At 47.3% G+C, this 21648-nt stretch overlaps 1 protein-coding gene across 8 annotated transcripts in view; it reads left to right on the forward strand.

Moving 5' to 3' along the window:
• BMAL1 (basic helix-loop-helix ARNT like 1) overlaps nt 1–21648 on the forward strand; it is a 107183-nt gene that overhangs the window by 38782 nt on the left and 46753 nt on the right. Inside the window, exon 1 of one of the 8 annotated variants that reach the window (XM_055091661.1) lies at nt 5969–5987. The exons of the other annotated variants lie outside the window; for them this stretch is intronic. The gene's annotated coding sequence lies outside the window, so the exon portion shown is untranslated. Of the gene's footprint in view, nt 1–5968; nt 5988–21648 lie in introns of those variants that run through there. 8 annotated transcript variants of the gene reach the window in all.

Below are 21648 nucleotides of genomic sequence, written 5' to 3' on the forward strand. Positions count from 1 at the left end.
TCAGGGGTCTAATGTAGGGCTCTGAATAATAGATATTTCAGAGCTGTTGGGTAAATAGATCTTTCCTCCTCTCTCTAGCTGAAGGCGCCTCCCCTTTTCCCCACCCCCACTTTGGTACCTCTGCGACCATTTCATGGGGTTGTTGTGCCTATCAGGACCCCCTTCCCAGACCCCATTCAGACAGCGGTGATGTGAAAGCCCCATCTAGACCTTGGCAGGCTGGCAGGGCGCCAGGCTACATTGCCCAGGCTGGCAGCAGGGAAGCCCGGTCCCCCAGGGGCACCTCACCAGGCCTCCAGGGCCCGGCTGGCTGAGCTCTGAGAGATTCACACTGGTTTTGAGTGGGAAAAATAAAAATTAAAAATGGCTTCTGACCAAGTGGGGAAAGTGGGCATGGGCAGGGGCGGGGGTGGGGAGCAGGAGGACGTTAGCCACGGCTTCCAGCTTCCTTACGCTTGCTGGAAACAAACTGAGATCACCTTACAGCCTCTGGGACACCCAGCACACTGGTCTCAGGCCCTGGAAGCAGACCTGCTTCACAGCGTCAGCTCTGCGCCTACTAGTGGTGGGGCTTAAGACAGATCACCCACGCTCTCTAAGCCTCAGTTTTCTCACCTGTATAACAGGATGATGATCATAGTAATCACCTCCTTGAGGTTCTTGTGAGGGTGAAATGAAAACATGCTTAGCACTGTACACAGTGTGTAGAAAATGCCAAATATTTGTTATCATTTTACTGTTGTTTTTGAAAAGCAGCATTGTCAATAATTGTAGGAAGACTTTGGACAACATACAAAGTCTAAAATGCACGGTTAAAGGCTGTGAGCAGTAAATGAGATGGGTGTGCGGGAAAAGCACTTTGTGAATTGCAAATTGTGTGCGGATATTATTATTAGCACAAATAACTCTTCTATTGTTTTGGCTTTGAAAAAAATGACAGAGCACAATTTTATGATGTTGAGTCTAAGTTCTTTACTGTTTTTGGTTTTTGTTTTGGAGGGAGATTTGTCAGACAGGCCTTAATTGGAATCTTGCCCAGAGGCTGTGTGACCCACGTTGGTGATCCCAGGTGCCCAATGTCTGAAGAGCCCCTGGCACAGAGGATCAGTTCTGTGGCTGCTCATATTATTTTAAATTTTTTATGATAAACGTTTAATACATAGTGGTATAGTAAGTTCTCGTTAAGTCCATTGACAGTAAATTGTGGGCATTTGCTTAGGACAAATTCCGGAGAATTTGCTCGAGAAATTCTCACTCTCAGAGTTTTGTACCTAATATAGCTGAAGAAATGTCAGCAATTTATTCAGCATTTGATGTAGACAAATACCACTGTTTTCTCAAGTATGTTAGAAATATTTTCTTAACATCAACTGCTTGCCTCTCTTGTGTTTATCTCCATCCCATACCATTTCATTGTCTCCTCCCAGCCTTCCAAAAATGAAATCAAACAAAAATTTAAAATGTAGATACTTTTAGACAGAGGTTGAAAATTCTCTCCTTATTGGCTGCATCTGGCCTGCAGATGTATTTTGCTAAGTGCTCACAATGTTTTAAAACCTTTAAGTTAGTGGGTAACATTTAAAAGTTGGTAGATATTATCTAGAAATCTGGATTTCCAGATCTTTACAAAAATCCGAAAGTCTAGCAGCGCTGGACCCTCATGGCGGTGATGAAGCATGGCGGTCCCTCTTATGGGGTCTTGTTTCTCCAGTTGCCCGGCCCTGCCCAAGCCCCTGCTCCTGTACATGGCCTGTAGGTAACTGAGTTTGTAGTCTGTGCTAAATGTAACCAACATTTCTTAGACACTGTGCATCAGTTTAGAATTATTTTTACCAGCAACTTTGACCATAGAGAAGAAGATTATTTCACTTGCTAAGTTTTCATTTCTATAAGCCAAGTAGCTATAGTGTTTTATTTAGGCTCTTTTGGGTTTAGTAGACTCACCTTCTCTCCTCCCTGTGGATATTCCTCATTAATAATTTTGAAGGAGTCTTCAGCAAGACTTATAAGTCAATGTAAAATGTTGGATAAGGCAGGATATAAATTTTTTTTTTTTTTTTGTGGTATGCGGGCCTCCCTCTGTTGTGGCCCCTCCCGTTGCGGAGCACAGGCTCCGGATGCGCAGGCTCGGCGGCCATGGCTCACGGGCCCAGCCGCTCCGCGGCACGTGGGATCCTCCCAGACCGGGGCGCGAACCCGGTTCCCCTGCATCGGCAGGCGGATGCGCAACCACCGCGCCACCAGGGAAGCCCAGGATATAAATTTTGATTGCTTCTATTTAAGGGAGGTTGAACACAAGTTGACCTGCTTTAATTCAGTAATTTATGATGTAAATTTGAACAATTGAAGATACTTAGTCGTTTTTAGCCATCTCATTGAAATAGTTGTAATTGGCAGAATCCTTATTGAAAGAGGAGTTTGGGATTCTTAACACTGGAGACCATCCCCATCTGTAGGCTTTTCTCAGGCAAGCCCATACCCCCTTCCAGCCTGTGAACACGCACAGAACTGAGGGCCATATGCAGGAGGGGGGGTGGTGCTGAGCCCCACAGTGTTTACTTTAGGGGAGTCCTTGAAAGCAATTTTTAAAATTACTATTATCCTATGAGCTTTAAAAAAATTTTTTGCCATCGTGAAAGAGCATACACTCGTAACAAATTTAGGCAGCCCTGAAGAAGTGCATTAACATAAAGGAAGAAAGTCTTCTGTGACACCCGCCTCCCCGCTCCCAGCCTTCCCCCGAGATTGGCACTTTTTGGTGGGTATAGTCCTGGACTTCTTCATTTGCTTGTATCCCCCTAACCCCTACCTCCTTTGCCCTCATGCCCAACATACACGTTTTTACTTTTGTAGAAATGGACTCTCTCTATGCCTATAGTTCTGCAGTTTTCCTTTTTTTTAAAGCTGTCAATTGTTATGGTTTTCTTTTCAAGTCCATATGTACAGATAAATGTACCTTATTATGTGTAACAGTTGTACTCCATTGTATGCGTGCATTTTAAGCTTATTTAATCATCCCTGTATTGGTAGACACCCAGGTTGTTGCTGATTTTTGCCATTGCAACCACTGCTGCTGTGGAAATTGTTACACGGACCTGTGAACTTTTGCATGAGATTTTTCTGCTCATAGACACCTGAAAGTGGGACTTTTGGCCTAAGTAGTTTGCCATTTAAAATTTGAATCAATATTGCCTAATCGCCCTCCAAAAAGGCTGTACCACCAGTTCATGCTCCTTTTAAGAGTATCCAGTTATGGCTCCAATAATCTAATTTTTGCTTAACCATGCATGAGAAAAGTAAACTTTAAAAACTCACAAATGGGCTTCCCTGGTGGCGCAGTGGTTGAGAATCCGCCTGCCTATGCAGGGGACACGGGTTCGTGCCCCGGTCTGGGAAGATCCCACATGCCGCGGAGCGGCTGGGCCCGTGAGCCATGGCGGCTGAGCCTGCGCGTCCGGAGCCTGTGCTCCGCAACGGGAGAGGCCACAGCAGTGAGAGGCCCCCGTACCCCAAAAAAAAAAAAAAAAAAAAAAAAAAAACCTCACAAATACGCCATCAAAATGACACATTTGTCTTAGAAAAGCATTAGAAATATATAGCTATAGATTTAATTAAATGATTTTCATACCTTGATTTTGGTGATGGTTATCATCCTGCAAGGTGACAAAAATGTTCCCTAACTGTTGTTACCAATTTAATTATTAAATACTTATGTGAGGATTTCAGTTGTGCCAGGGAGTCTTTGGAAGAATAGCAGCCAAATCACGGCTTCCGTTTCCACTGGTCCGCCAGGGCTGCCTTGTCTTTCCTTCCAAGGGCTGAGCCCTCAGGACGGAGGTCGGGTCAGCATTTAAATGGGAGTGCCAGGCCTTGGGGAGGGGGAGACAGCAGGTGATGTGGTGAAGTACCTGAGGATTCCCAGCATCCCCTCCTTACATATGAAGCCGTTTTACATTGACAGGTTCTTCCCACGTGTATTTTCTCATAGCATCCCTATGACCTCCCCGTGAAGCAGGCACTCCCCTCTCCCCTCATTTATATCTGGAAACACTTAGAGTCAAAGGTCTGACTTAGTGAGTGTCACACAGATGGTCAGGGTCAGTGCACTGGACCAGGTGTTCTGGCTCCAGATATGGCGGAGTCAGAGCCCTGTGAGGCTGAGTGGTAGCTTTTTGCCTATAGGACACCGTAAACGTTTCCTTTACTGAACTGGGGGCGGAGAAAGGAAAGGGAAGTGACATTCCCAGACTTCCTGCGTTCATTTTTGTCCACAGCTTTCTCCTAGCAGTGCTAACATTTACAGTCATGTTCTCGAATATTTCCTTAGCCTTTGGGAGGGATCTGTGAATTCGTGACCAGGGGCCTTAACTGATCACACGTGGTTGAGAACTGCTGACTATATCTCCTCCTTAAAAAGGACAGGTCTCAGGAGATGGTCAGCTTACTGCCTACTAACTGTGTGCAAAATTTTGAATTTCGTCTTCTCCGGAGACCTCTTTTCTGCCTCTCTGACCTTGTGTCTGGCTCTTGCTAACAGGTTACCCTGTATTGGCCAAAGCTCCTTAGCCGTAACCTCACTTGTGAGCCTGCGGGTAACTTTGATGCCCAGACCACTTATCCTTCCAGGATGCCGTCAGCTTCATTAGATCCAAGCAGGGGTCATCTGGTCTAGTGAAAACAGGGATCTGGAGTCAGGTAGAGCAGGTTCAAATCCCGGCCCCCTCGCTTTTACTACTAGCAGTGTGAACCTCTGACTGTTGACCTATGTCTCTGAGCCTCAGTATCCTTTTCTACAAAATAGTGATAATGATTCTCTCATACAGGCATTTTGAGAAATACGTGAATGGAGATTTGAAAGGTGCCTCTCAGATGTTCAGTGCAGAATAGACACTTTATAAATGTGAGTCCTCTCTCATTTTCCTGCTATAGAAAGAAGGTTCTCCTCTGGGAATGCTCCAAACTGGTAGCTGCTGGCTGGGGATCCTGGGATCAGGGCAAGGCCTGTAAGAAATAAATGACAGGGTGTGGGCGCAGTGTTCCAAGGGCCTGGCCTTCGAGTCAGAGACTGTCGTTCCAGCTTCATCCTGCTGGTGACTCCCCAGTAACAGTGGGTAAACCTCATCCCCTCTCCAGAGCTGCATTTCCTCGGTGTGATCTGGGGCTCAGGTGCTCCCTGACCATCCTGCTCGCTGCCATAGGAGCTCCTAGGATGGAGCAGGACTGTGGAGTGTACTGGATGGGATGCAGGCCTTGGTCTCAGGAAGACCTGAGTGTGGCTGGCTCCTGTACCTCCCAGGTCTGTGACCTTGGGCACATCCACTAACCTCTCTGACACTTGTTGTCTGCATCTGTAAAGCAAGACAAGTAGGACCCGCTTCCAGGCTCACTGTCTGGATGACAGGAGTCCATGGGAACAAGGTCAGTTTCCTTCCCTCTGTCTCCGACTCCTGAGTGCTTTGGTTGGGGATTTGCCAGTGTTTCTGCAGCGGAAACCCAAAACACCTTCCCTAGGTGCAGCGCTCATCACACCTCCAGCACCCTGAGATTCTCGACTCCCGGATTTCTTGAAGCTCCTTTATGTGGTTAAGAAACTCCTCAAAGGAAGCGTACAGCCCACTGAGCTTTGCTGGTGCCTCCGTGACAGCGCCTTCCTTTCTTGCCCTGTCTCGGCTGCAGACAGCAGCTGCAGCGTGAGTCAGTTGCTGGTGTATAAATTCTTCTGCATCTCTCTGCAGAGAGGAGAACTCCATTCATTTAGCCAATGTTCGCCGTGCCCAGGCCTCACGCGAGGAGGTGGGATATGGAGAGGAATCGACTCACAGCCACTGCCCGCAAGAGCTCACAGGGGGAAAGGTGCAAATAGACAGTATGACACACGAGCTGTGCTGTCACCCAGGCATGTCACAGGGTGCCATGGGAGAAGAGGACCGAGTGGCCTCTCCTGGGGACCCAGCACACAAGAGATGTCTTTGAGCAAATCTTCACAGGTGAGGAGGAGTCCACGCTGCAGAAGTCCAGGCAGAGTGTGCCAGGCAGGAGGAGCCACAGGGCAGAGGCCAGAGCCCTGAGGGAGGTAACACTGGCTGTCTGTCTGGAGCTGGGGCAAGGGGTGGAGGACCCAAGTTGCCACGTCCTGGTGGTCATCTGCACACTGACGACCTTTTGGGACCTTTCTCCTGAGCCCCCAACTCACATACCCACTGCCCACCCAACATCCACCCTTCAGTGTGTATGGGCCTCCCAGGCCCAACATAACTAAATAGAAGTCTTAGGCAGAAACGTGACCCTCCCCAGTCTCCCCCGTGATATGTGGCCCCACCATTTACCTGGTCACCCAGGCCCAAAATGTAGGTTTCATCTTTGACCCTGCTCCTTCCCTTGCTCCTCACCTTGTGTGTTTACAATGTTGACAGCTGTTCTATCACAGTATATCCTGAAAGCCGCCCCACCTCCCTACCCTTGTCTAGAGGTCCCCTATCTCTCAACAGGTCTCCCTGCTTCCACTCTGGCCCCGCTGCTAGCAGCCTCCCACGCAAACAGAATGACCTTTTTTTAAAAAGTATTTATTTATTTATTTGGTTGCACTGGCTCTTAGCTGTAGCAGGTGGGCTCCTTAGTTGTGGCTTGCCAGCTCCTTAGTTGCAGCAGGCAGACTCCTTAGTTGTGGCTCGAGGCCTCCTTAGTTGCGGCATGCGAACTCTTAGTTGCAGCATGCATGTGGGATCTAGTACCCCGACGAGGGATAGAACCCAGGGCCCCCGAATGGGGAGCTTCGAGTCTCAACCACTGCACCACCAGGGAGGTCCCCCAGAATGACCTTCTAAAAAGTAAATAAGATCACAGCACTCGCCTGCTCAAAACACTCCAGTGGCTTCTTAGCATCCTTGGAGTAGAATCTGAACTCCCTGCCCTGTCCTGCCTGCCCCTCCTACTTCTCTGGTCTCATCTCTTAGCACTCTCTGCTTTGCTCACTCCATTCCAGCCCCTGTGTCTTTCTTGCTGTTCCTCTTTCTTGCCTCAGGGCCTTTTTCCACTTGCTGTTTTCTGTCTGGATTACTCTTCCCCAGCAATCCCCCCTTCACTCTGTTCTGGTCTGTGTTCAAGTGGTCTTTCCTCTATTTAAAAGGCATTGTCCTACCCCCACCCCTTACACCATCACTCTGTTCTCTTACTCTGCTTTATTTTTCTTCATTAGCACCTGACTTTATATTATATATTTATTTGTATTCTTTATCGTTTGTCTTACCTAGAATGTAAATCCATGAGGATGAGCCCTTGTCTTAATCTATCTCATTCACCACTCTATCTCCAAGACCCAAAACAGAGCCTGGTACACAGTAGGTGATCATCACACATTAGGTTGGTAATGAAAAATATGAATGAATGAATGCAATTTAAGACTTCGGTGTTTATTCCATGGGCAGTGCGAATCTAGTAGACACCTTTCAGGAGGTGAGTGACGTGGTCAGCACTTTAATTTTAGAAAGCCAGCTGGTGGCAGTGTGGAGGCTGGACTGTAGGAGGCGGCAGCAGGACTAGTTAGAGGCAGATAAAATGGTCCAGGAAATTGATGCTGAGCCCTAGGTAGAGCTGTAGAGAGGAAAAGAGGGGACTGAGGACAGGTTGTGAAGACCTTTGAGTATCTTTGGTTCCTATTGGAATAACTTGGTATAGCAATTCTTTTAAAAGAAAAACAGGAGGGGCTAGCTGGTCTGGGGAGAGGCTGGTGACACTCCATAATGTTTTTCTCCCCAAGCAAATGTCAGCCGCCAGAGGCACGTCCCCTGCAGTGCAGGTATCTCTCTGAGGAGTAACTCTGCTGCTCCTAGATTCCCCGTTCAGTCTTCCACTAAGGAAGTAGTCAAGATCAGTGAGTCTGATCTTCTTCCTACAGATGGGTCCCTGATGTTATACACTACAAGCCACACTAAGTCATTAGTTCTTTCTTGCAATGAATACATTTCTTCCTATTTAACTCCAAGGGAGACTGGCGCTAACAAATTCTCTTTTTCTTTAAGAATGACTAGGCTCTGCTCAAGTTCCAGGTGGGGTTTACTGATAACCTGGGGGCTAGGCATCTCCTTTATCACAGACATGCACAGGAACTCTTGTCCTCTCTTGGGTGTCAGGAGGTCAGACGGACAGTGGGCCCACATCATTCCTAGCCCAGGCATAGCCATGCTGTATGGCACTGCCTCTTGAGAACTTTCTTCTTGAGCTTGAATTATTCCTTCCTCCCCAAATCCCCAATCCTCCCCACATTTTGATGCAAAGCCTTTCATCTCTGAGTAAACACCTTCTTACCCATCTTGCTGAGGTGTTCCCTCTCTGTCCCTAAGGGGGAGTAGGTCATCCCAGGCCCCTAAGCCTTGGTCCAAAGTTCCTAATCCTGTTTGCCGAGCCCTGTGGTGTGAGATGCTGTCCCATCTGTGTAGCCAGATGCCCGCCTCCCACGTCTCCCTCTCTCTTCCAAAGGTCCAGATGTCGTAGGAATGACACTAATAGCTACACTATAAAGCTTCCTGTGTGCCAGGTACTGTGTTAAGCCCTTCACATGCATTCTGTCTAATCCTTCCCACCCTGCAGGGGTGAGTATTATTGTCTTTTTCACAGATGAGGAAGCGGAGGCTTGGCAGTGCAGTGAAGCTTAGTAGTTACGAGCCTGGGCTGAGAGTCAAACAGACTTGGGTTTGAATCCCCCCTAGCTGTGGACCTTGGGAATGCTACTTAACCTTTTTAACCTTCTTTTTCCAGATGTAGAAAATGGAGATAATATAGAGAGTATTCACAGGGTTGTTGTGAAAAATTAAATAAAATAACATATGTTATTTCATAAGTACATAAGTACTTGCTTACTAAATGCTAGACTTTGTGCTGTCAGTAAATAATAGCTCCTCGTAGATACTGCTTTCATCGTCAGCACCATCAGCATCCCCATCCCAAGGCTACATGACTAGTATGTAGATGGAGCCAGGATTTGAACCTAACCCTGCCTGGCTCCAGAGCCCACGTTCTTCCCCCGTCCCACACTGTTGCTCCCAAGTTAATCTTGCCTAGACTTTCTGGTCCGTAAGTTTACTCTCGGTCTTCTTGGTTGTGCTATTTGTCCCCATGTGGGCAGTGGACTCAAGCTAAGGCTTGGAAGATCTTCAGTCTCTTCCAGCCCAGTGACCTCTTTTCAGTCATTGACTGGGCAGTCCTCGGTGGCTGGGCTGTTCAGGCAACAGCCTGTCAATTTTCCCTGATGGTCAGTGTCATCTTCTAAATGTCAGCCGCCAGAGGCACGTCCCCTGCAGTGCAGGTATCTCTCTGAGGAGTAACTCTGCTGCTCCTAGATTCCCCGTTCAGTCTTCCACTAAGGAAGTAGTCAAGATGGTATCAGTGAGTCTGATCTTCTTCCTACAGATGGGTCCCTGATGTTATACACTACAAGCCACACTAAGTGATTAGTTCTTTCTTGCAATGAATACATTTCTTCCTATTTAACTCCAAGGGAGACTGGCGCTAACAAATTCTCTTTTTCTTTAAGAATGACTAGGCTCTGCTCAAGTTCCAGGTGGGGTTTACTGATAACCTGGGGGCTAGGCATCTCCTTTATCACAGACATGCACAGGAACTCTTGTCCTCTCTTGGGTGTCAGGAGGTCAGACGGACAGTGGGCCCACATCATTCCTAGCCCAGGCATAGCCATGCTGTATGGCACTGCCTCTTGAGAACTTTCTTCTTGAGCTTGAATTATTCCTTCCTCCCCAAATCCCCAATCCTCCCCACATTTTGATGCAAAGCCTTTCATCTCTGAGTAAACACCTTCTTACCCATCTTGCTGAGGTGTTCCCTCTCTGTCCCTAAGGGGGAGTAGGTCATCCCAGGCCCCTAAGCCTTGGTCCAAAGTTCCTAATCCTGTTTGCCGAGCCCTGTGGTGTGAGATGCTGTCCCATCTGTGTAGCCAGATGCCCGCCTCCCACGTCTCCCTCTCTCTTCCAAAGGTCCAGATGTCGTAGGAATGACACTAATAGCTACACTATAAAGCTTCCTGTGTGCCAGGTACTGTGTTAAGCCCTTCACATGCATTCTGTCTAATCCTTCCCACCCTGCAGGGGTGAGTATTATTGTCTTTTTCACAGATGAGGAAGCGGAGGCTTGGCAGTGCAGTGAAGCTTAGTAGTTACGAGCCTGGGCTGAGAGTCAAACAGACTTGGGTTTGAATCCCCCCTAGCTGTGGACCTTGGGAATGCTACTTAACCTTTTTAACCTTCTTTTTCCAGATGTAGAAAATGGAGATAATATAGAGAGTATTCACAGGGTTGTTGTGAAAAATTAAATAAAATAACATATGTTATTTCATAAGTACATAAGTACTTGCTTACTAAATGCTAGACTTTGTGCTGTCAGTAAATAATAGCTCCTCGTAGATACTGCTTTCATCGTCAGCACCATCAGCATCCCCATCCCAAGGCTACATGACTAGTATGTAGATGGAGCCAGGATTTGAACCTAACCCTGCCTGGCTCCAGAGCCCACGTTCTTCCCCCGTCCCACACTGTTGCTCCCAAGTTAATCTTGCCTAGACTTTCTGGTCCGTAAGTTTACTCTCGGTCTTCTTGGTTGTGCTATTTGTCCCCATGTGGGCAGTGGACTCAAGCTAAGGCTTGGAAGATCTTCAGTCTCTTCCAGCCCAGTGACCTCTTTTCAGTCATTGACTGGGCAGTCCTCGGTGGCTGGGCTGTTCAGGCAACAGCCTGTCAATTTTCCCTGATGGTCAGTGTCATCTTCTCTGCTGTGAAAGCCAGAGGCGTGGGGTGGGGGGTGCTTCCTGTATTGTTGTTTATATCAGGAGGATTATCCAGAGAAAACAGGCACAGCAGCAGATAGGGCTGGTGAGTGTTCCTATCATTTGGGGTCACAGATCACTTTGTGAATCTGGTGAAATTTATGGAGCCTCTCTCCAGAAAAATGCCATGATAAGCCCAGCCATTTTCTCCACAGCCCACCCAGGGATCCTGGCTGAGAAACTGAGACCCAGTAGGTTAATCCACATGCTCTTTTGTCATCCTGATGCTCCTCATTCATAACCGGGGAGGGTGTTCTGTTTCTGTAGGATGTTTGTATTTGAGGGCTATTGGGCCATCCTGGTAGCAGTTGGAAATACCTGTTTTACTGATAGGATTTGCCATTTTCATTTCTTCCCCATACTTGAGAAATGTTTCTACACATTAGAACTGTCCTAGTCTTTTTTTTTTTTTTTTTTTTTTTCGGCACGCGGGCCTCTCACCCCCGTGGCCTCTCCCGTTGCGGAGCACAGGCTCCGGACTCGCAGGCCCAGCGGCCACGGCTCACGGGCCCAGCCGCTCCGCGGCACGTGGGATCTTTCCGGACCGGGGCGCGAGCCCGCGTCCCCTGCATCGGCAGGCGGACTCCCAACCACTGCGCCACCAGGGAAGCCCTGGCCTACTCTTTTTGATTAGACTGACCTACTGATCTGCACATAAATTCAAGCCATAACTGCATCTAGGAGACCAACTGGAGAGGGTTTTTTGGCCCCAAATATCAGACTAATAAGAATTTTATTGTGATATGTAAATTATAAAGGTGCATAAGCTTAGCTTCAGTAGGGTTTAGTGGTTTAAATTCAGGTAAATGTAAATCTCTACTTTTTAAAAAAATATATAAATTTATTTATTTATTTTTTGGTTGTGTTGGGTCTTCGTTCCTGCGCACCGGCTTTCTCTACTTGCGGCGAGCGGGGGCTACTCTTCGTTGCGGTGCACGGGCTTCTCATTGTGGTGGCTTCTCTTGTTGTGGAGCACCGGCTCTAGGCGTGCGGGCTTCAGTAGTTGTGGCACTCAGGCTCATAACTGTGGCTCGCGGGCTCTAGAGCGCAGGCTCAGTAGTTGTGGCGCATGGGCTTAGTTGTTCCGCGGCATGTGGGATCTTCCCGGATCAGGGCTCAAACGTGTGTCGCTTGCATTGGCAGGTCGATTCTTAACCACTGCACCACCAGGGAAGTCCCTCTACTTTTTAACTTACTTTTTTTGGGGAAATATTAGTCTTAAAAAGTATGCTTCCTCCCCTTTTCTTTTTTCTCATTCCAGTTTTCAAGGTGTGGGTCTGGGAGAAGGCAGATTCCAAGCACCTCAACTCTTTAGTCTTCTAACTTGCTTGTTGGCATCTCCTTAGAGCCTTTCCAGCAAAGCATGGAATGGGCCTGCTGTTTCTAACAGGAATCGTGGGGGTTGCTTCTGATGCCCGCTCCCCTCCCTGTCCGTCCTTTGGGTCCTCACAGAAAGACAAGAACAAACCTTCCATAAAGGAGGCCCCAGAATTTTTCCTCCTGCTCGGGCTACAGTGCCAGTGTCCTCTGCAGCTAGAAGAGGGACTTGGATTTTGGGCACAGGAACTAAATTAATCACATGTTAGATCATTTAATATAAAGCTTTTTCTGATGCGTAGTTTTTTCTTTAAAGTTTTTCTTCTTTGCTTTTTCTAAATTATAAAAGCAACAGATGCTCACTTTAAAGCCAGGATTAGAACTCTTCACGCCTGGCTTCGAATTCCAGCTCCATCAACTCGTTAGATGTGCAGGCCTGGGAAAGCACATACCCTCCTTGAAGGCTTGATTTTCTCCTTGTGCAGGAGAGAGACTAATTTCACCTCCTAACATTGCTGCGAGGATTCAGGGAGATTGGTACATGGGATGCGCTTGCAGAGGTTTGGCATGGATTCTTTTACTAGTGACTGTTTATTCAGCACCCACTCTGAGCCAGTCAGCATTCTAGTTGCTCTGGTAACACTCAAGAACAAGACAGAGGGGGTCTCTCTGCTCTTGTGAAGCTCACATTCTAATCAGAGGAGACACAAAGAAACAAAGAAACAATTTCAGAAATTAAGAAGCTAGAACCCCCAGGTGGGGTGCAAGCCATAGGAAGGGCCACTTTAGGTCAATGCCAGGGGGGACCTTGTGGGGGAGGCTTGGTGCTATGTGACCCCTAGACCCCAGGTTTTCCAGGACACCCGCTGTTAACAATTCTGCCCTCTAAGGGTAGGTCCCAGTTTTAAGTTTGGATAATCTGACCACTGAGCACATGTCGGTTCTCCATTAGGTGGTGCTTGTTCACTAACTGGCTCCCCATTCCGAGTATGAGCTCCGGGGCTGGGAGCCAAGTCCAGGGCCTTTTGAAGGCCTCCTGGCGAGCTTGAGAAGTGCTGCTCCCCCGCTCACCCATTGGAGCTGACACTGAATGAAGAGCCTCCATGTCAGGAGGGAGGTCATCAGTTTCTTGCCAGAGCCCATTTTGCTCCAGTGCTGCTTGGAGCAATTTCTCTCTCAGGGAGATTCTGGCACGCTGCAATCTCCTGATTCTCCACATGCAGTTTTTAAAGGGCTTGTGGAGACCATGTGAAAGCTGGGGCCATCCCAACCTGTACGTTGGCATTTGGACCACAGAGCTGTCAGCCTGACACTCCACGCCAGCTGCATCGCCCCTCTCGGGGTAGAGTATGCATTTTTAAATGACCATCTCAGCCTCTGCATTGGGCAACAGTGACCCAAACCGACTGGTGAGTGAAGCTGCTGAGCAGAAGGGCAAGCTGCCTCTGACTCACCTGTCACATTCATTGCTGACCTACTTTAGTTTGACCTTGATTTGCTCGGTGCAATTACAGACATTGCTGTGAATGCACTTCTGCTGCTGATTTAAGTCTAATATGTGACAGCCCAGGATCTTAAACACACACATGACCCAGGCAGATGGATGGATGGATAGGTAGTTCGTTTTTCACTTACCTCTGAATTGTAATTTGATCACAAGGAAAAGGCTTAATTTCAAGGACATTGAGCAATTCTTTGAGACTAGATACGATGCCAAGGCAGCAGGCCTTGATTCCTTGCTACTGGGCAGCTTAATCAGGAAACGGCCTAGATGGCTGCCTTTCAAGTGGGTCCTTGCAGTAGCTTGGCAACTGGCACAGGGTCATAATTGGAAGAATTTGGCTCTGAGTGTCTGTGGGTGTTTACAGTGCACTATAGGGCAGGGCTTCATTTATTTATAGAATATTGTGAGCAACAAGCAGCAGAAGGCTGAAAAGCCACTAAATCTCGATTTATTTTTAACAAATTCCATTTTTCCCCTCATCCCAGAAGGAGAACTGAGTTATTAAAAAACAGTAAAAAAAAAAAATACATCATTGCAGAATATGCCATATCTAATTATGGGGTTGCCGGCGTCAGCCTGCAGCCACATTTTAAGGGCTTTGTAAATCAACCATCCATTCAATCTGTGAACTTATATGACTCCTATTCTTCTTTTAGATGTAGAAGGAAGTTATTGGCAAGTGAGTGCTATTCAGAAGTTCTACACTGTCTAAATTAGGAGATGGAGGGTATAAATATAGAATAGTGTACTTATGTTCTCAAAGGGAAATAAAATTATTCTTTGTTGTCCATCATACTTAGCCATCCAAGCGTACATCCCACCGCACTAAATATCCACTGTAGAGTTGTTCACACATCGCAATGGCGGATCCACGCCACTCAAAGGAGCTGTATTGTGATATCTTGCTGAGCCAGACCCTGCGTAAATATTGCCCACATATGTCATGAAACGACGTGGATCTAACACTTTTTGGCCTTTGTTCTCATAGTGCATTCGAACTGGATGAGACTTCAGAGACCCTCTAGTTCAAGTACATCTTATTGTAGTTGGGGAAACTGAGGCCCAGAGAGCAGAGTGACTTGGGCCCCATGGTGAGTCACGGCAGGGCTGCGCTGGGGCCGCCGTCTCTGTGCTTTTCTCTGATGGTCCCTGCTCTACCAAGCTCGGAGCCAGTGAGTTAAACAGATCTGATTCCTGCCCTTCAGGGTTCACAGTCTCAGACAGACGACAGACAGACGTCAAGATGGTCAATAATCACCATATGCATGAGTAAACCAAGTTATATGTGTGCAATAAACCAGCTAGTGAGTGGAGGAGATGATGGTAAAGTGGGGAATTTTAGAATCTGTGTGTTTGGATACCAAGGCAAAGGTAAAATCAGTTGCTCTCTGACCTACTTGAGAAAAGCTTTATAGATGCTGTGAAGTTTCTTTTTTTTTTTTTTTATGGCCATGCCATGCAGCATGCGGGATCTTAGTTCCCCAACCAGGGATGGAACCTATGTCCCCTGCATTGAGAGCATGGAGTCTTAACCACTGGACCGCCAGGGAAGTCCCGATGCTGTGAAAGGTGCAGCACATTTGCTGTGTATTGAGGGAGGGAAAGTGTGGTGCAGCAGTGGGTGCCAGTGAAGGTAAATATAAATATTGAAGTTTTGGAGGAGCCTGGGAATGGGTCATTGGGGAGATTTCAAGGGAACACCAAAGGGAATGAAGGAGTGGGTGCAGGCCAGGGGCAGGTGGTCTGAGTTCCTGGGATGCTCTGCCCTGTCCTGGGACAGCATGGGTTGGCGGGGAGGGCGGCATGAGTGCTGTTGTTCCCAGTCCTCTGACCGCCAGGTAGAAGGGTAATAACCGAGCATGGTGGTCGTCTTTTTTTCTGACCCTCAGGGTCCTTCTTTGTGTGGCCCTCTGGGCAGCCAGTATCGATGGACTAGAGCTGGCACGGAAGCTGGAACATGTGTCTCTTTCTTGCCCTGGGCTGATACCCAGCACATGCCTGGGCTGGGTGTTAATTCTTTCTGAGGCTGGGAGGGGACAGAGGGAGCTGAAGAGGCCTTTTCGAGGAAGGAAAGACTGTGGAAGCTTCTGGAGAAGACTCCTCTTAGAGTGCTGGAGGCCAGGGGTTTTAAATTGAGGTTGTAGCAGGCAGCACAGAGACGAGTGAGAGGGAGGAGTGAGTGGGAGAGGAGAGGACGGGTCACAGGCCGGAAGAAGCAGTGGGAGTTACTTACAGACAGACAAATGGAGAGGGAAGGACAGTGATGTGCTGGCACTGAACCTGCAACCGCAGGGGAGGAGGTCCGCGTGGGGAGGAAGGAGTCAGGGCCGCGGCAGACCCGGAGGCGAGGGGCCTGTGTTACTTAGGCTGGGCCTTTGGGTTATTGAACACATTCTTCTCTGGGCAGAGAGGGTCTGTCTTCCTGCCCAGCGAGCTCCTAGCCACCCTGGACAGTGGTTCTCAAACATGTTGCCAGGCGTTTCCAGGTGGCAAAGCATGCAGTCAGTACATAGAACATCCCCAGTGTCACCTCCATAATTTGTTATTTTTCCTTAATCTTTTGGTACCTACTGCCACTCACCTGCTTTTGAGTTCTCAGAGTTGAGAATGTATAAATTAGCAGTTTCCACTACCTGGAAAATAGCTGATGAGCTTTAGTTTGGGAATTTCATACTTTTTCTCAGATTTGTATTATCGTTTTAATACAGCCCAGTAATATTTTTGCTGATAAAATAAAAATTTTCATTTTTATAGTTTATAAAGGTAACACAGTTTCAAGAAGGAGGATACCTCCTGGGTGTCCCACCTCTGAACCAGTTTTCAAGGAGCAGATTCTCCCCTTTCTCTGTCTTGTTTCCTGCTCCTGGCCATTTCACCGTGTCCCAGCACCTTTCTCTGTGTGCAACTCAGCCCAGGAGACCAAGTAAACCCGGGTCGGGGGGTGTGTCAGTAAAAGGTTCAGTGGTAAAGAACATTGACACCTTCACTTGAGAAGAGGTTGGGAAGTTGCCTATGGACTAGAACGGCCCCCAGTCTTCCTGTCCCAGTCCCAGCCCATGGAGTTAGCAGGCCTGATCACTTCATATTGTGTGTCCCCAGTAAACGGTGGCATTTGTAACTGATGCTGCCTTTAAATTCTCCAAAGTAAGGAAATGTTCATGGTTTGTTGCCACAGCCCTGTCATTTCACTCTTTCTCTGAATCACTGTGCCAGGCACCCAGCAGGCATTCCAGAAACACTGTTGGTTCATTGAGCCATTGCTGGTCAGAGCCCCACTGCCACTACCACCTGTCGTTCTCAGAGCATTAAGTGGAAGTCCTGAAGATTGTGTATTTTAAGACCTGTCCAGAGTCCATCCTCCTTCCTTCAGGCTGATGAGCCACACCCTGGCTATCTGCACTTATTTGCTCCTTATCAGAGTGATAGAATGGTCCAGGGGAAGGGCATCAGGGGTCACTTCCTCTGGCCACCCTACTGTGCAGGAAAATCCCATCTGTACTGATCAGGACAGTCAGGCGCCTGGCCCCCTGGGGCACCCACACACCAAGCCTCCTGCTCCCCCTCTACAGATATGTTTGCCTGTTAGAAAACCCTTCTTTATTCTATTCCAAATCTGCCTCTTGGCACTGTTTCCTCATTGACCTAGTTCTGCCCTTTGTAGCAGCACAGAACAAAGGTCCGTAGGCGTGGCGTGGCTCCACTTTCTGAGTTTGGAAGTTGTGCTCATGGGCTCCCTTCCTTTCTCTTCCCCACCTTCTTATCTCCCTCCCCAGGGTCCAATGTCTCCAGTGCCTTCCGCCATCCTTGTGCGACATGGCAGTCCACGTTAATATTAATGATTGGCAACATTCACTGAGTGCTTACCATGGGCCAGGCACTGTTCTAAGCTCCTTATATGACTTATCTTACTACTCACAATCACCTATGAGGTGGGTACTGTCAATATCTGCATTTTGTCGAGGAGGAACCTGAGGAGCAGAGGTCAGATGTTGTCCAGAATCACACAAGGAAGTGGCAGAGTGAAGACTGAGCCACAGAGCTGTGATAGCTCATAATCTTAGCGCTAAAAGTAAGCCCGTGGTGCCTTAGATTGGGGCTGGTCCTACTTTGACTTATTTTGCAAGAAATCATTGGAAGGGAGCCTGAGTTGAACCATTTCCTATGAAACCTCCTCAGAATTGGTTTTTATTGTTGCTTTCTTTTCTTTTTAAAAATTTTTTTGATTTTTTTATTTATTTACTTTTCGGCCGTGCGGCATGTGGGATCTTAGTTCCTCAACCAGGGATCGAACCCGCGCCCCCTGCGCTGGACGCGCGGAGTCTTGACCACTGGACCGCCAGGGAAGTCCCCAGAGGCCCCAGAGGACTTTGCCTTGTCATCAACAAATGGGTTCATCTGAACTCTGCCAGGCCTGCAGGGTTCATGATGCAGTGGGTTTAGATCAGGGTGACAAATTTGGGCTCTTAGTATTTTCTTTTCCTGCACATGAAGTCAAATGCAGTAGGTTTCATGTTCAAAATGCTTCGTCATGATCTTGTGGCCAGAAAGCCGAGGGAGAAAGGTGCCTAAGAATTCTAAGACTGAACCGTATCTTCAAGTTCCTAATCCAACGTTCAGTCTCCCAGAACAGCCCCAGCGGTTGTGGAGTAGAGGGATGCAATGCCCACCTACCCTCCAAAGCTGGGATGGCAGGTGCCGAAAACACATTTTCCTGAAATGCATGCATCAGGAAGGGTTTTGGAAGGGCAGGAGAGGGACGTGGGAAGGGGCGTGTCAGGGCCGGTCTAACCTGGGCTTGAGTGTTGGTCCTGCCCTTCACCAGCTGTGTAACTAAGTGAAGTCACTTGCAGTCTCTTTGCTCTTCTGTAAGATAGAAATAACAGTACCTTTTCCTAGGGATGTTTTGAGGGTTAAATAAGCAGAGGCAGATGTGCCATGAAGCTGTAGTTGTTGTTTCAAACCATTCCCCACACCTGATGATACCTCAAGGTTTGGTGACCAAGCCCTCATTCACTGTCCGGCCCTTCCTGCTTCAGTGGCCTGGGCCCCAGCCCCTCAGCTGCCGGCCGTCTTGTGAGGCGTGTAGCGGGACTATGGAGGCCTGGGGTCTTCTGGGGCAGGAACAGTCCCCAAGACCCAGCCTGCAGTCACGTTGGTCATCCTGCCCTGACCCTGGCAGCTCAGGCCAGGTTCCCCCAAGAGTCCAGGAAAAGGTGGTTCATGACTTTATCAAGAGTCTGCTTCCTGTGTTCAGGTGCCCCTGGGCTTTCCTGGTCTAGGCATTGGCCACACTGGCTGAGCCAGAAGGGCTGAGAAACGGACTGAACCATCTTTCTCTTTGTCGGTTGCTTTTCAGATAGCGTGTATCCCAGTTACTATTTCCGAGAGATAAGCAGCAAAGTGAGGGACCTGCTTTCCAAGGTGTGGGCCCAAAACCTGGAGGGAGAGCAGCTTGAAGCAATAGAAAAAGGACTGGATAAAATCTAGTTCTGTAGTTACCTAAAACGGGGCCCTGAGCAGTGTCCTAGCTTCCCTGAAACATAGTTTCTGTCTGAAAACTGGGGACGCTAATAGAACTACCCCCAAGGTTGGTAGGAGGATTAGATGAGATCCTGGATGGACATAACAAAAGGCACCTGGCACAATGTCTAGCACTTAATAAACATAAATATTATAATAATTCCCTTCCTCCTCTACTGTATACTCTGCTGTTGATTTCCTATATGGCTTTGAGTAAATATCTTAAGCCCTCCTTGACCCTTCTCTTTGTAGAAAATGCAGGTGAAACGCACTACTGGTTGTGAATGGGTACGTAGCGCCCCCTATAGGACATCTCAGGAATGTGCGGGGTGGTTGGGCTGTCACAACATGGGGCACAGGGCTTTCACTGGGGGGCAGCAGGGATGCTGGATGTATCACCAGGAGAATAAAGGATTGTCCAACATCCTACCCAACTTCCCAAATTTCAGTGGGCATTCATGTAGGTGAGACACTGTTTATAATGATCTGGGCCTAGAGTCTGACTCCATTTTACATATAAACATAAATAATTTTTGCATGTTTTTAATATATGCTGAATTTTCCAGGAACACAACCACCAAGTATATGAGGTTTACCTATTTGTTATAAATAGATACGAGCATCTCATTATATCTTTCACTATGTCTCTAGAGTAGCTGTGCCCAATCTTTGTGTATTGATGGACATTATTTTGTGTTAACTAACTTTATTTTTTTTCTTCTTTGTATTACAGTCACGTTGTTTTTGAAATTATAAGTGTTGGTAAGGTTATATTATTTACAAGTTTTATTTCAAGAGAATGAAAAGAATGTTAAAAATATTTCTATTGAGTCTTTGAAAGTACGAGAGAGAGAGGGAGAAGGAGAGAGAATGTGTGTGTGTAATTTTAACCTATAAATCAGCTGGAGAAACCTTAGGATAGACTTGAAATAAAAAGAAATGGTTTTACTTATCTTAGAAATGTCCTTTTACATAAGGATATATAATAGAAGTCAGAATTTAGCTTCATCCATTGCCAGAGAAATAAGATGTTTGGATGTTTCCCCCGGCCGTTTTAGAAAATATATAATCTTAAAGAGTCTAAAACATAGTTTTTATTATCTTTTTTCATCTTTGCCATCTCTGTTTTTTTCACCCCTCCCATCTGTATATATGTATTTATTTATTTTAACATCCATGTGTAGATCTTTACCGAAAGGAAAACCAGTCAGGCTCCTTGCTTTTTACCAAGTTTGTTTTTGTCGTTTTGTGGCCTCTGCCTGCGCAAATGGATCGTGTGAATTTTGTGAATTACCTATTCATAATCTTTATTTTTCCACTAGGGTGATTGCCTTTTTATTGATTTACAGCAGGTTTTATTTTTGTTTTGTTCCACTTAATTCAGAAAGGATAATAACTCCTTTACCTGTTACAGAGCTTTGGAGTCTGACAGACCTGAGTTTGAATCCTGGCTTTCCCAACTCATGCGCTGAGGCTTTACAGGCAGTTTACTTGACCTCTCTGAGACTTAGTTACTTCTAATTGAGAACTAAATGAAAAAAACACTGCATGGCACAGAATAAAAGCCCAGTGTGTGGTTTCTGCTGCTACAGTTTCTGTGTTGTTATTTTCGTTGTGATTCCTGCACTGCATATTTTCTCAGAAAAAGTATCTTGAGCTCTACAACTCATGTTGTTTCAGATTCTTAGACATGTAACACTCACTTGCTGTAACCAAAGCTCAGAAAAATGAAACTGAAATCACTGAAATTTTGTTTATTCCTTGTGTAGGAAGGAGACCAATGAAAGAAAACAAGCGAATTCCGTTTTAGTTAAAAGAGGAACTAGCAGTGTTATTCCTGGGGTCAGGAAACACTCAGATGAACATCTTAGATCTAGGGCCCTGGCAGGAGGCCTTGGGACTCATCACACAATTAAACCGTCTCCCTCAAACTGTGCTTGCCAGGGCAGGCAAGTGGACAAGTGCATTTCAGAAGGGTTCCCAGTCATTCCGAGTTGAAACAGGAAGGATCATCTGGTTAACTGTTTAACCAGTTTAGCACACCTGCCGTGCCCCCAGCACTCTGGTTGATTCACGGCCTTGTGACCCGTTTTGGCATCCTTGCACTGTAGGCGGGAGGCGGATGGGCGAGAGCCAGCCCTACCCTCTTCCTCCTGCTTGGGATGGAGCTTTTGCTTTTCTTTGCTGAGTCTCTGAAGCAACAAAGTATGTATGGAGTTCTGGCTCTGGAGTTAGGCACATCGGGGTTCTGTCCTTGATTCCACCATTCCGGCTGTGTGATTTTGGACAAGTTGCTACACCTCTCTGAGCCTCAGTGCCATCTTTTACACGATGGTGATTTTTTACCATCCCCAAAAGGTCATTTGGAGGACCAAATGAGTTGGGTTAGGGCTAGCACCATCCTCGGCACGCGGGATACTCAGCCAACAGGAGGTGGGCGCTGCTCCAGGAAGGCGGGAGGTGGGTACGTGGGCTG

The sequence above is a fragment of the Physeter macrocephalus genome, chromosome 16 (assembly GCF_002837175.3).
Source record: "Physeter macrocephalus isolate SW-GA chromosome 16, ASM283717v5, whole genome shotgun sequence".
Taxonomy (NCBI): domain Eukaryota; kingdom Metazoa; phylum Chordata; class Mammalia; order Artiodactyla; family Physeteridae; genus Physeter; species Physeter macrocephalus.